The sequence below is a fragment of the Danio rerio genome, chromosome 3, assembly GCF_052040795.2.
Source record: "Danio rerio strain M-AB ecotype USA chromosome 3, GRCz13ab, whole genome shotgun sequence".
NCBI lineage: Eukaryota > Metazoa > Chordata > Actinopteri > Cypriniformes > Danionidae > Danio > Danio rerio.
Window position 1 is genome coordinate 26,032,875 of NC_141023.1, and position 14,865 is coordinate 26,047,739.

Genomic DNA, 14,865 nt, shown 5'->3' on the forward strand with positions numbered 1-14,865 from the left:
TGATTGTCTACTACAGAACTGCAAATAAGCATCAAACTACATTGATGGAACCTTTTATTTTTTTTAAGGAAAAATATACAAAAACATAAATCTAGATACATGGGGCTTAATTGGAATTGCCCAAAATGAAATTGCCTCAATTTCTAAAGAATGAGTCTGAAACCTGAAATCCTGCACTGAGAGCATCCTGAGCGAGTGAGGGGAGAGATGTGAAATATGTGCCTAATAAGAGGTGAAGGTGGCACGTTGCACACCAGCTGCCAGGGCACTGACGCGGCACAAATAACTGCAGGGGAAAGTCAAATAAACGGATAGAGTCATCGCCCAGAGCGCAGGAGAGCAGAGAGTGAGATGGGATGTGCAGAGCAGAGCTGCAGTCGGTCAGCCTTGCAGGTTAGAGGTCACATTAATGCTCTCTGACAACAAATTCCCTTCGGTATCAGACTGTTTGTACAGTCAGTCACGCCAGGAATGTCAGAAGAACAGGTAGAACAGAGAGAGCCCCGCTGGAAAAGACTGCATTATCTCAGCTTGCATGAGCTCATCCGCCATCTAAATCTAGTGATGGAAACTAGTATAAAAATGTAAAATGTATACTGAATTTAGTGTAAATCTATAATCTGGGTCCACTGTGTAGAATCACATTCAACAATGTTCCAATTGTGAACAATTGACTTATTTAAACTGGTTCTTTTTATAAATCAGTCAGTGCTGCTAGAAAGGGTATTCACTGTATTCTGCCTGTCATTTAGAAATAGAAGAAACAGGACAAATCGATAATGAATGACTTCTAAATCTTTCTTTTCTTTTTAGTGAATCTGTCCAATCAATCAAGACAAAATGACTAATCAATTTCACTAATAAAATGAAATTACTAGGAAGTTTTACTAATTAAGATTTGCTCATAGTTTAATGTTTGATTTTTTTTTTTTTAGAAACAAAATAAAATCCATGAATTGTCACAGATTATTAAGTACAGTCAGTTAGAACAGATTAATCCTATTAGTGAATCAGCTCTTTTAAATGAAGTAGTCAAGACATGACAGGAGCACTTATAAAGTGTTATAAATAAAGTGTTGACGGTTTCTGGTTTCAAATGATAACAAAACACCAACTAATCCAGTCGAAAGTAGTACATCAGCTTCATTATTTTAGGGTTAAGCTTGATAAATTCTATCTCTCCATCTCCTCTAACTGTAACCAATGTGAATCTGCGAAAGGCTCCTAAGGACATTTTTTTTGGTCATGGCCAAAACTTTGAGCGTTTTGGAGCGAAATTTTTCAACTTCTACTCTGAGGCTTATTCTTGTGACCTCGCCCCTGATCCAGCAATCACTGTTTTTGGTCGGTCTGACTCACTTCGTGGGTTCAGTCATCAATTTAAAAAATCTGTCCAATTTGAAATTATGTTAGCTTAAAAAATATTCTTTGTTTATGGAAAAAGGCATCAAAACCACTTTTTAAATCCTCGCTTTCAGAATTCTCCAGCACTTTACATTTAGAGAGACTTAGACACAATCTATCTGATAACATTGCTGGCTTCGTAGCCACCTGAAAACCCTTTTTAAATTATTTGTCAAATTCCACGGATAACACTTTAAAGGTACAACCCTGTCATCGTCTGCAAGATCATCATATTGTCTGTGCCCACTGGCCTAGATATATATGTGTAACATTGTTGACCTATGTATAATACTGGAGCAACTGATGTAAGAATGGTTTTGAAAACTTTTTGTTCTGTTTTTTGTCTTTTTTTTGTTTTATTTTTTGTTTGCTTTTTCTTTTTTATCTTTATAATTGTTGTTGCTTTTTGTATTGCTCTGTGTTGCTTTAAGAAAATAAGTCATTCATTCATTCATTTTCTTGACGGCTTAGTCCCTTTATTAATCCGTGGTCGCCACAGCACTGCCAACTTATCCAGCAAGTTTTTTACACAGCGAATGCACTTCCAGCCGCAACCCATCTCTAGGAAACATCCACAAACACATTCACACACACACTCATACACTACAGACAATTTAGCCAACCCAATTCACCTGTACCACATGTCTTTGGACTGTGGGGGAAATCGGAGCACCCGGAGAAAGCCCACGCGAAGGCAGGGAGAACATGCAAACTCCACACAGAAACACCAACTGAGCCGAGGTTTGAACCAGCGACCCAGCGACCTTCTTGCTGTGAGGCGACAGCACTACCTACTGCACCACTGCCTCGCCAAGAAAATAAGTATTTAATATAAAAAAGATAACAAAAAATGAATCACTTCTATTCAATGAGTAAGTCAAATCAGGACAGAACATTTTTAAGGATGGTACACTGCAAGCAGACACCAAAGACAAAAAAACAACTGTATTGGTGTCTTTCGTTGGGTGCATCCAGCCTTGTCTGGACCAAAAAGTTGGACATAAATACACCAAGCGGACAACAGGTTTTTGTGTTGGAAAGTGACCAATATCCAACTTCGAACCAACATCTTAAACCAACGTCATATCGACCTCAAATACTGACGCTTATTTATCAGGTATAGCAACCTGATAAAAAAAATCCAAAGTCTGACAGATGTCGTATTGGTAACGTCCACACAATGTTAAGCTGTAACATTATTAGATGTTGATATTTTGTTCTTTTTAGGTTGCATGGAAAGTAACCAAAATGCAATGTCTGTCTGATGTTGGACATTGACGTCAGCCTGGTGTTGGGTTCTGATGCAACGTCTCACAACATTGGCGTACAACATTAATCTGACGACATGTTGACGTCCTGAACCTGCTGGATTTGTATACTTGCAGGTTTCAGTTATCTGTTTTCACATAGAGAAAACAGACAATTAGATGCACACATAAAAAGTGGAAACAAAGCAGCATTTAGTACCGTTATCACTGTACTTGTCACTCTCCACAGAGGGATTCGCTCAAGCAAATATGTCTGATAAACTAATCATCTGTATGCCATCCAAATACCCGAGAAATACATTCAAAATAAAAGCCAGATAATTTGTGTTACCCATCTACTTTCGCTTGTTTTCATTACTTCAGTTTTTGTTGTCGGTCTCTGATTCGTTGTTGTATAACAAATCTGAACACTCTCTTTTTTTGTCAATGGCCAGTGCAGATTCTAAATACTGAATCGAGTCAACTCTATCCAACCTTAACCCAATGAGAGGCAACGTGTGGAACTAATTAAACAAAATATATTGACTGATGGCCTGACATTGCCCAGTGGCTGACCGGGATCTTGATGTGTCTCAGCCTTTACATTCCCTAGCCAAAATTCCATCAATAAACATGCTTTTACAGTTTTATCCATTTACTGTGTAGAATCTAAACAAATAATGTGCAAATCAGAAATGAATGACTCTTTCAATGAACTGCTTGTTTGAATTCAGTCTGAATGTGAATCAACCAGAGCAATTCTAGGACGAAGGTCTCACTCATTTGTATCAGTCAGGCAAGCACTACATATATTAATTAATTCATTTGCCTTCAGCTTAGTCCCTTTATCCATCAGAAGTCGCCACAGTGGATTGAACCGCCAACTTTTCCAGCATATGTTTTACGCAGCAGATAAACCCAGTGCTGGGAAACTCCTATATACAGTACATATATTAAGTTAATATCTCTATAGCAATGGACTCAAACTCAATTCCTGGAGGGCCACAGCTCTGCATAGTTTAGCTCCAACCACCTCCAATTCACACCTGCTTAATAGTCTCTAGTAGTCTTAAACACCTTGATTAGTTAGATCAGCTGTGTTTGATTAGGGTTGGAGTTAGATTAGTTAGTTCGATCAGCTGTGCTTAAAAACTGTGCAGAGCTGCAGCCCACCAGGAATCGAGTTTGAGACCTATGCTATAGAGTTTTTTGCAGCTTAGCTAAATACATTTCATCACATTGTTTAAATACCAAAACATATTCTGTAGGATTATAAATGTTGCCTTACCTCATTTTGCAAGTACCCTCATTCGCTGGTCCCATTTAGAAAAAGGTGAAGGCCTTTTGGTGATTTAAAGGTGTAGTTTTACCCTGCGAGGACTGTGGCGCCTGCCATCCATCCCACGAGGCTCCACTGAGGTGAATTAGAGAAAACGGCACAAGGCAGAAGAGACGCTATGGGCAGAGGGTCAGTTAAAAATTGCTCAGACGTGTAAGAGGCCGGGACGGTCATGAACAGACTGCACTGATTTAGGTTAGCATTCTGTCACAGCAGAGCACACCAACTCAACCCACCTACAGGTGTTTGTCAGTGCGACTTCTCTTGCTAGCAAAGTAATGGCCCTTTTTTTTCCTCCCCGCGAGCCACACATACCAGCAAACACAAGCAAAACAAAAGCCTACACACTTCCAATGACATACTCCAATAGAGCCGGAGTTAGATGGATGACTTTTACAGTCCTACTCTGACAATCTGGTTGGGGGAAATGAGGAGATGTGATGTATGAATATGAGCGAAGCATTTTGTGAATGTGTGGGTGTGCGTGCGTGCGTGCATGCATTTGTGTCTGCTTGTGCGGCGTCAGTGAGCAGCGCCGTCACAGACTCTTCGGCTGGCATCGTGCCACTGTTGCGTGAGCTGCCATCGGTGCTCTGACTCATGAGGAGAGAGGGAAAATAACAAACTTCAGGCCATCTGCAAGCCCGTCAGGAGGCCAGCAGGTCCCCATGAAGCCATTTACACACGGCTGGAGCTCGAGCCTGGGCTGGCACTTGCCGCTAATGCTGCCCTGATACCAGTGCCATCTTGCTGGGTGGGGTCGGCTGTTGCTTTAGCTGCTTTTCCTTTGAAATCACGTCTATGGAATCTCTCCCGGGCTGTGCGCTGACCTGCTGGATAGAAATAAACAAACACAAGCATTCAGCTGATTTCATTTCAGACCTGCTTCTTAGTCAGACAGCATCGATTATCACTAATGCATTATATTTTAGAAAGTTTCAGTGACAATTTTGGCACTGAATAGTTATTACGGTAGTTTTATTTGACATTTGATTACTTTTCACTTTCACAATGTATAAGTAACAGCCTGCATGCAGTTAATTTATTTAAATCACAAAATTATTATAAATTATTTGTTTTAAATACATTATTATTTAACACATTCATTATTTATAATGCATTTATTAAAATAAGATTAGTATATACAGTATTTTATTATATGTTAGATAAATAGAGACAGAGAGAATTCATAAATTCCAGCAGTATCCTCAAATAGGTGATAGGACACATACACATACATACATATATGTACACTACATATACACAGTATATGTATATATATATATATATATATATATATATATATATATATACACACACACACACACACACACACACACACTCTATGTACAGTTGCGTTGAACCGGGCCAAAGCACGGTAGCGCGGTAGCACGATCGCCTCACTGCAAGAAGGCTGCTGGTTCAAGCTCCAGCTGCGTCAGTTGACATTTTTGAGTGGAGTTTGCATGCACCGTTTCCCCCACAGTCCATAGACATGCGGTATAGGTGAACTGAATAAGCTAACTTGGCCCTAGTCTATGTGTGTGACTGCAAGACTGTATGGGTGTTTCCAGGTGTTGGGTTGCGGCCGGAAGGGCAACCGCTGTGTAAAACATACAGTATGCACAATAAGTTGGTGGTTCATTCTGCTGTGGCGACCTCTGATTAATAAAGGGACTAAGCGAAAAGAAAATGAACGAATAAATGAATAATTCTCTACATGAAGTGGTTTACTTGCTAAAATGTTGCAGTAATTGACTGTCTAATAGGCTGACTTCATGCACAATTGATTCAATTGTTACTTTTTAAATTAATTAATCATTAAAAATGCTGACAATATTTAGCTTTTGTTGTTTTTTGTGGAAACTATGATGCTTTCTTCAGGATTTTTTGGGATAAATACACTGAATAAATTGGTGTAAATACAATTTGTACAACTAATACATTTTACAGTTATAAAAAATTCTAAGTATACAAGCACATAATATTGAAAAATTGAATTAAGATATATTTACATGTGAAACTCCAATAGTCTGTTCTTTATTTATAGCATAGAAATGAAAAAGTACAGTGCATTAATCTAAAAAAAAAAAGCCACAAATCTGTTTATGAACATACTATATTATCAGTTTCTATTTAAATCTAGGTTTAATGCATGTTTACAGAATCAACATTCATTTATTTAATCTTTTCTGAACCCAAACTTTGAACTTTATTGTATAATATATTTATTTTCCTATGGTATATTTACAGACATTTTCTCATTTGTTATTAACATATCAATTATTTACTTTCATTTCCACTGACTGCAGCTAAGCAGAGTATTTATTTACTTTAAATACATAATACAACAACCCCCCTGTAAATTGTTATATTCTAGGTTAAAGTAATAATCACAGTAAACACTGTTTGCACTTGCACTTAGCCAAAAAAATAACTTAAGGGACAGCAATATTATATTATGAATTATGAACAGACCTCAGCATGTGTCCACAAGGCTAGAATCTGCTTTCAGTGGGTTTGGAGTGGCTATTTCCTGCTCAGGTGCAGCATTGCCATGGTTACCGCGCTGTGTTTCGTAGGAGACAGCAGGCAAGATCACTGGAACGCAGAGAGGAAAATTTCTGGAGGAGACAAAAGGCAAGAGTCCGAGACAAACAACAACAAATTACATACTCAGAACATGAAATGATGTCAAAACATGACAGTAAACACATGTGACTTCATGCCTCTTTCGACAAGATGTAAAATAAATCTCTGGTGTCCATTTGCAGCTTCAGTTTCAGATCATTTATTATAGTTTGTCAAATTCCTCTGTGTGTCCATTTGAAGGTGACTTATTACGCTAAATTTACTTCTGCATGTTGAATGGACATAAATGTGTGTTGGCAGTGCAGGTACACAACTCCCCTACAATAATTCAACAACTCTACCCATTCATTTTTTTTTATATCTCCATAGGTCAACTAGTGTTTCCCAACAAGACATTTTCAGAATTTATGCAATGTGATGTCACTTTATCACAGGCCCTGCCCACGACTGTTGAGAATCACAGCTATTTTAGCATAGAATCAGACAGTCTATCTGACATCTGAGCCATTGAAGACGAGGTTAATTTAGTTTTTTGAAGGAAAAGCTCCCCTCACCCTACAGAAAACTCTTTACATGTGTGTGTAGTCTGTTTTGTGAATGAGGGTCAGTAATCAAGAGGTTTTGCTCAAAGGATAATCCTGAAGGATTTAGTCGTATCAACTCATGATCTCGCTACACCTCCAGAAGCATGCATGACATTAGGTGACATCACCATCATGGAATTTCAGCAATCAGAAAGGCATTCAGCCAGTGCTAAGCTGTGGTTGGTTATAGCTCTGAAAGCTAAATAATTTTTCGTTCTCTTAATTGTCTGCTCATTTTAGCCAATCACAGACATTTCTGTTGAGCATGTGAGCACAATGGACAATGCATCTCTTGCACTCATATTGACTGTAACCCGTCGCTACTCCTGATAGCATGAAATTTTGAGACGGTCAACTATTCTAAATACTTGGCATGCTAGATTTTTGTTTTTCATGTCAGCGATTCAGTCATGTTTTTTAAAAATGTGTTGTTGAGCTGTTTATACACAAAGATTGCTGAGTGCTGATCATCCACTAATTTACCCCTGATCACAGGGGATCAACTAGTCGGTAAGCTTATTAGTTTGCAAATCAGGCTTAAATCATGCTTAAAATACTATAGTGTGAAACAGATATAAGGCCAGATGCTAAAACTACTATGTATGTATGTATGTATGTATGTATGTATGCATGCATGTATGTATGTATGTATGTATATATATATATATATATATATATATATATATATATATATATATATATATATATATATATATATATATATATATATATATGTGTGTGTGTGTGTGTGTGTGTGTGTGTGTGTGTGTGTGTGTACTGTACTGTACTGTACTGTACTGTTAATTTAAAAAAATGCAAAACAACAGTAATTAAAAAAATTTAATTAATGTAAAACCATGAGATGTGTGATTTCCTAGATTTAACAGATGGTTGTAATATACTATTGTAGTATGTCATTTTTTAAGACGATTATTGGAGTGTCACCACATGAAATGTATCTGTTATCAAACTAATCCTACAGTAGTTGCTGGGAAAAAGCTAGATAATGGAAAAGCTACACTGTATCATAAGTGGCTAATCTAGAGTCAAGCGACTGAAAAATGTAGCTAAGCTAGTAACTGAGCTACTTGTAGCTTGCTATTCCCGAACATTGGATACACACTATTTTATAGATTTACCAACTTAATTTACTAATGGCAGTACAAAACTTTTTTTTTTTGCCCTCTATGAATAAGATTATAGTTTTTCAAAATGCATTTACCTAATGCGCTGATTTATTAGCCAGTTCTACATTGAATACAGACAGACAATGACAACTTGTTGACATTAGCCAGGCATCATATCAACAATTACATTCTGAAAACATATCATACTTCTTTTGTATATGAAGTTGACGTCTAAAGCACTGGTATTGACCATTCCTTCAGACACTGTGTTGACCATCATTGGTGAAGTAGTGTAGCATAAAGTAAATTTTGTGTAAATATTTAACACTTCAAAACACTTCTTTTGGCAGATTTCCTTCTAAACTAAAATTCAACCACAATGTCTTCAGTGGACACTTCAATGAGACTGTCATGTTCAGTGGCACATCAAACAACACATGTTGTTTTTTTTCTGGCACAGACATTCTGAAATAAATAAGTAAATCTCCAGCTGCAACAGCAAGTAAACAGAAATGTCCAACATAAGCTCAGTCTGAAAACGTAGCCCTATATACATTTCTGGAGATTGCAAATTATGCCAGAGCTACGTACGGCTGCATTTTGACTTAAAAATGAATGCTACGGGGCGGTAAGACACCATTCCTTTTCTCCCATACTAGGTGACCGCTTACCAAAAATATAAAATAAAAGAAATAAGTGAATAACAGCGTGAGAAAAATCTGAATACATGGTAGAAATCAGACGAAGGCTTTTTAAAACACTGCGGTTAGCTTTAGGGAAAAGGGTGGGTGGGTCAAAAGGTGCTTATGAAAACACTATTGGTTCGGTTTAGGGAAGCGATTGGGCGGTTGGACAGTCAGTAAGTCAGTCAGTCAGTCAGTCAGTCGACAGAGGCCTCTGGTGGGTTTACATGAGAACAGCAAGCACAAATGGGACTCACAAGAAAAATCTGAGTTCTGAAAAAGCATACACAGCGGCCTCTGGTGGATTCATAAAAAACAAAAACTGCAAAACATCATACCTCCTGAGACGTATTTTGCTCTCTCCAGAAATGTATATAGTGTATATAGGAATATGTAATCAGAATGAGCCTGGGTTGGAGATGGCACTGTGAGGGGAAATGTGCAGATTAAGGCACAACACTAGGGGGAGTGAAATCTGAATAGGGCATGTTTTTTTCCACATGCTTGCAGAAAAATGTCACTATGTCGCCCTTTCTTACATTTTCTGAGTTGGGAGATACACCAGGGGTCAGATTATAGCACTTAAACAGCCCGATTTTCATGATATGTCCCCTTTAAAGCAAACACATCAACCCTCCCACCCACACATATTCTCGCTGATGTATAGGCCAGAGTGCTGAACTGTAAAGTCTAGCGGATGATCTACTGCAGCATCTGTGCTCACCTCCTCACCAAGTGAGAGACTGCCGCTCCATCACTCTGCCTAGATGAGGAGTTATAGAAGATGGCTCTGCCTCCCCGCACGGCCCTGCGCTCTGAGCTGCAGATAAGATGAGAGGCCCTCCAGAGAGTCATACAATAACAGCAGAGAGGACAAGAGGAAAATTGTGAGTGCTGATCGCTGCCCTGGGCTCCTCCGCAGGCAACGCGGCCACTTTCATCTGATTCCAGGAGAAATGACAGCCATTTGGAGTCTCATCACCCTAGCAAGCAATCTCATTTTCCCCCCCATACAAACACAGAAAGCAGGAGAAATCCGTAAAGAATGCAAAGATTTCAGCAAGTTGAGAGCGATCAATTTGCCTCAAGTAGCTCAGAGAAACCAGAGCAACAGCTTTGGGGTGAAATTATTCACATCCTTACACTATTTTAAAAGGATGTTTCTGAAAAGGCATCAGAGATGCAAAGCATGGCATTATGCTTGTGAAGGGGATAAACACAAAAATAGTCTATCAATAAAGGCACTTCGCAAGAAAAAAAAGGAAAATGTTGAGAAATCTTGTTAACAAGGCAACAACATAGTGATAACGAAGCTTCTTGCTCACTAGGAATAGTAATAAAAGAACAATTAAAATCTTTATTTTTATCCCACAATTGGCAGTTATAATGTCAAAAATGTGAGTTATATAATTCTGTTAGTTGAGTTTACATTTTACAACTTTCATTTTATTTCTCTGAGTTCCGATTCTGAATGCCCTGTCATGATATAATGATTAAAAAAAAAACTATAGTCACGATTTACTTGAAGAGGGTTTCATGAAACATTAATATTCATGACTTGATGCATATCATTATTATGAATGCGATTAAATATACACTTTTGATAACTGCCATTAGGGCTTTTAACTTTCACGCATTCGGCGTGCAAAGTTGTCATACAATTGACAGTATTCTCATGCTGTCACACCACACATTCGTTTTCTCGCACAGAAAAATCATCCCAGTGAAAAAAGGTGATTTTAAAAAAGGTGGTTTTATTGAATTTTATCATTATATCAAGATAATATCATTATATTGTCTGTGTGCAACAGAACCAACGCTGGTAAAAGCAATGTAATCAAAAACAAATTAATGCATGCACGTAGAAAACATACCCACATGCCTCTCAAACCTTTCGCAAATCCACCAAAGGCCGCTGTGTACGTTTTTTCAGATATCCAATTTCTTTCACGAGTGCCATTCGCCCCTGCTGTTCTCTCAAAAATCCACCAAAGGCCGCTGTTGATGGACTGACCATTAGCCCCATCCTTCTCCTTCCCTAAACCCACCCGATAGTATTTTCAAAAGCATTGATTGACCCAATCCCCCCCTTCCCTACAGCCAACCGACAATGTCTTCATAAGCAATCTAGAAAAAAAGCGTTTGCCTGATTTTTACCACATTTTCAGACCTTACCACACTCTCACCCAGTTATTTAATATTATTATTATTTTTTTTTTTCACCCGATTTCTGTAACTGTTCTTCATTGGACTCGAACACCCTTATTGTGGTCAACTTCTCACTGCAGCTCAAGCCAATGTACGTGGTGAGCCACTAGGTAAACTGGTAAAAGAGGAAAAGCCGTCCACACAAATGTAAGTGGTCAGCCGGTAGCGCAAAAAGAAACAGAAGCTGTCATCGGCAACTTACTGCCCCGTATCTTTCATTTTGAAGATGAAATGCAACCAACTCTGGCTACATAATTAGTGCTCTCCAGAAATGTATTAAGGAGTACGTTTTCACAATTAGCCTGTGTTGACACAACTTAGTGAAGTTTATTCATAAACAAATTTCGAGAGGATCACGTGCTTATGATTGTTCACAGCTGTTCAAACTTTAGCTGATGACTGATTATCCTATCAGACGATCCTTAACTCACTATAAATAACCAGACTTTTCTTATCTCAATATCTTCGTCTTGAAGAAACCCCCCACCCAACCCTTCTTTCCCTTCTTTCAAACGGGTGTTACGGTAGCCAGAGATTAGCGCTGTTGCCTCACAGCAAGAGTGCCCCTGGTTTAATTCCTTACCAATCCAGATGGCATTTCTGTGCGGAGTTTGATCGTTCTCCCCGTGGTCGCGTGGGTTCTCCCCGGGTCCTCCGGTTTCCTCCCACAGTTCAAAAACAAGCACTCTAAACAATTAATCAAAATACATTAGCTAAACTCTGAGTACACCTTTGAGCATACATATCCGACACTTAGCTACAACAAGCAAGAAGGGGAGTCATCGAGATCTACCTGCGCTCAAACTCCCCTCTCGCCTTGCAACGGGAGGGAGCCCAGGGCTCGAGGATCTTATAAGCTCAGGGCTCTCTCCCGGGACAGCACGCCAAACTAGCTTTACTATCAATCATCAGCTAAGTGTGAACTCTTGAAATGTCATGAGACCATTCTAATTATGTCATAAATATTATAACTACTAATATTCATTAATATTTTTCTTGACCTCAAATACAAATTGGATTTGTAATAAAAGTGTCATCAAATGCCATTAAATATTAAAGATGCTCTTTTTTATTTTCAGAATTGTTTTTACAAATTAATTATAAAGGTGTCAGGTCTTGTGAACTCCCCCTTTCAAATAACGTGTTAACAAAATAATAATTATATAAAAAAAGACATTTACATTTCATCTCACACGTTACACTTTTTTTCAAATTTTTCTCTTTTAACACAATTGTTACAATAGAGCTGCATTGTTAATCGAAAAAAGATCAAAATCTTAATTTGTCCCTACACATGATCTTGATTCAGCCTTTCTACGATTCAGCTAATTATATTTTCAAAGTCAGGAGAAAAGTGTAAAGGCAAACGCACAAGTCTTCACATTGCTTATATACATTGCTCAGCAACATGGACACCTCCAAGCGGTCATTAAAGTGTCACACACTGTATTTATTAGCTATAATTCACCCAAAAATGTTATTTCTCTCTTAATGTAATGATGTATTCTCAACTGCAAAATCACACTTGAGCTGACGCACTGTTTGTTTACAACAGAGAGGATGACCTCGTTCCTGCCAATGTTGGCTACTTTAGTGAACAGAACCAGCATAGGCTGTGAAAACCAGCTAAATATGTTGTAAATAACGTTCAGCTTGTTGGACAACGCGATTGCTTGGGAGCCATGCGGAAAGTATGATTTGGATGTATGTTTTTTTTCTCAACGTGACAACAGCCATGACATGAGCGACCTCAGCGGTGAAAGTAAAACCAAAAGCAAAAGTCTCATTTACCAGTGAAGGAAATGGCCTCAAAATGTTGTGAATGACTAACGACAAGCATATATCTCAGACATAATAAATCAACTTCAGAATTCTGAATATTTGTATTCTGATGTCATCACTTTACTGTGACTTAACAACCGGGACATATTTAAAGTCTGTACAAGTCTGCCATTCGAAGTCTATACAAAATTTTGCATTTTAACCAACAGTAGACCTACAAATAGGCCTAATACTATTATTATTGTTGTTTTACCATATGTTTGAGAATTAACAATAATAATAGCCTACTCATATTAACCTTTATTTTACATCTACAGAACCGTGATCGTGATTTTAAGCCAAAAAAAAAAATCGTAATTCTCATTTTAGCCAGAATGTTGCTGCCCTATATTACAACAAAAAAGTCAATATTTTAAGATCAGAACTGAAAACTTAGATTTGAAATCAAGCTTCCATTGATAGAATGCACAACACCATGCGTCCCTTGCCTTCAAAAGATATGAACCAGATGCACAGAGCAATTGTAAAAGTCCTCATCCATTTTCAGCAGCTGTCAAGCAGCCAGTGATGATTTTAGCACGGGAAGAGCACTCGCCACACACCTGCCAGATAAGAACCAGCGCTCTCCACTGAGAGGCCTAATCCACCATCATGGAGAGTGACATGAACACTGGTATGGGGTTGAATTGACGGATGGGGAGGCTCCTCACTGCGAAAGCCGTCCGCGTTGAGCCTGATTGCCCTGGATGAAAGTACAGAACCTGCAGCGCCGCACTTCATCACCTGGGCCAACATGTCTCCAAAAGCACAACCAGCCCGGACACCTTTCTTGCGAGCTGACAGCCCATCTCACAACAGATCTCAGCCCATGCAATGCTGCGGGGCTTTAAAAGCGGGGATTAAAGTGAAAAACAGCAAGCAGAGAGGCTTTATTAGCTGTATCTCAAGGAGGCAGCATGGATATAAAGCTTTAATGATGCCTACATCAAATTATAGGTGGAATGCTCAGTTTAACACTTCTGATAAATATTGGAATATATTATACTTTAAATGGCATGATATTATATCTATTCAATTCTGTATTTCACATGTGGACGTCACAAAGTTCAACAGTGGCTGGCATGTTTCCCAAACTGACAAGAAACCAGTAAATCAGGAGGAAACCCAATGAAAGTCTTGCTAAGCACACACTATCGACAAGTAATTGTCAACAAGAGAGGTCACTATTCAGCTGATTAGAGAGGTTTGGTCCCATTTTATGTTAAGTAGCCTTAATTAATATGCACTTAACTTTCAATTAAATCCTTCGGTACAATGCACTTATATGCAGTTTTGTACATTATACTTATATATTAAACATTATCTGCATGTAAATACATCTTGAATTAAATTCTGTACTAACATTTATAATTACACTGTTGACCATCCCTTACACCTTAACCTTTAAACCTACCCTTACCATCTAAACTGTCCTTAAACATGCCCCTATCCCATCTCAGTAGGAACATACAGTAAGTGTTGTGCAATAAATTATAAACACTATAATTGCACAATATTTTTAATATTGAGTTGTGTAATGGTAAGTTGTGGTTAAGGGTACTTAATATAAAGCAGGCAGACAGAGAGGGAATGCTTGCAGGAGAGAGACCATTTGTGTATGTAAATGACACGGGCCTATCTAATAGCTCATATTAACATATGTTAGCTAACTCTCACAAATATGTGAGTAGGTTGATCCCCATCAACTCCATAGTGAAGCACATGTGAGCATCCTGAAGATTACACAGAAACAATGAAGGCTGTCACTGTCACTGAGTTATTATGGATACAACTAATGTTTGATGGAAAATCATTTAATTCAAACTCTGATCAAAAGGACTGGAAATACCTGTGCATTAA

The 14,865-nt window shown here is 38.3% G+C and overlaps 1 long non-coding RNA gene across 9 annotated transcripts in view; it reads right to left on the minus strand.

Moving 5' to 3' along the window:
- Positions 1 to 933: 933 nt before the first annotated feature.
- The window catches only part of LOC147845637 (uncharacterized), a 149,310-nt gene continuing 135,378 nt past the window's right edge, over positions 934 to 14,865 (minus strand). For 3 of the 9 annotated variants that reach the window (XR_015480823.1, XR_015480821.1, XR_015480819.1), the window contains 2 exons: positions 6,469 to 6,614; positions 934 to 4,823 (listed from right to left, as the gene is read on the minus strand). This is a non-coding gene — a long non-coding RNA (uncharacterized LOC147845637). Of the gene's footprint in view, positions 4,824 to 6,468; positions 6,615 to 9,700; positions 9,797 to 14,865 lie in introns of those variants that run through there. The other 6 variants (XR_015480820.1, XR_015480822.1, XR_015480818.1 and 3 more) reach the window with 4 other exon arrangements.